The 1,025-nt window shown below is 38.3% G+C and overlaps 1 protein-coding gene across 6 annotated transcripts in view; it reads left to right on the forward strand.

The window, feature by feature from the left end:
• Efcab1 (EF-hand calcium binding domain 1) overlaps positions 1 to 1,025 on the forward strand; it is a 26,670-nt gene that overhangs the window by 764 nt on the left and 24,881 nt on the right. The gene's annotated exons all lie outside the window — the stretch shown is intronic.

Here is a 1,025-nt window from a genome sequence, read left to right on the forward strand (position 1 = left end):
AAAAAAAAAAAAAAAAGGCTGTGAGGTCTAAGCTCCGAAAGTTTGATAAGAGATCCATAAAGGAAACAGTCATACATTCCTGGGCACCTTTAAGAAAGAGACTTGAAGTGTTGTTACAGGCACTGTCTTATGTAGAGGCCTTCTATTGAAAAGTGTATTATTCAGCAAATCTAAGATGGTAAGGAATCTGTTACCAGTTTCAGATGCTCAATTTCCAGTTCCTAGTCAGGTCCAAAGGCATCAGCATGAGGTCATGGCTGTACTTTCCTTCTGTTTTTCTACTTAATGCCCATGCATCTTGTAACAGCCCTTAAAAGCCAGGATTCCACTGCTTGGCTATATCATATTTTGTTTAACTACTCATCCAGCACATAATACTTAGGTTGCTTCTGTTGACTCTTCTGAAGGAGGTTACTGTGAACACTGGTATCTAGGCATATGGCTGAGTTCCCTCTCTCAGTTCTCTAATGCTGTGCTGAAGTAGATCACTGGATCACACTGATAGGAAGTGACATGCTGCTTTCCATTATAACAGTTCATTTAAAAGTCCTAACCATTTTCCACTATGTATTTACTATTTTTTCCTTTTCCAAAGTTTTAAGTTTTTCTCTTAAAATATGATTCTTAAAACCAGGAACCACCCTCAGTCTGCTGTGGCATGTAGGATAGGGTACAATTTCTCTATTTTCTCTTACACACAGGCTTTGTCCTTGTGTATGAAAGCATACATTCATAAAATTTCTCCATCTTCCACTCGTATTTCACATTTAAATTCACTTATATTCTTTTTGGTAAATTGTATTTTAAAATGTTTTATTTACTGTTGCTGAGGATGTGTTGGTAGTGCTGGTGCTGTATAAATGTATATGGTTGAGTGTGTGTGTGGTTGTGTGTGTGTGCATGTATGTGTTTGCATGTGTGTATGCTTATGTCTGTGGTTGTGTGTGTGTGTGTGTGTGTGTGTGTGTGTGTGTGTGTGCAAGTGGTATTAAACTCAGGTCATCATGCCTCCATGGCAAGGCAAG

This window comes from Mastomys coucha, unplaced genomic scaffold, assembly GCF_008632895.1.
Source record: "Mastomys coucha isolate ucsf_1 unplaced genomic scaffold, UCSF_Mcou_1 pScaffold12, whole genome shotgun sequence".
NCBI classification, from domain to species: Eukaryota; Metazoa; Chordata; class Mammalia; order Rodentia; family Muridae; genus Mastomys; species Mastomys coucha.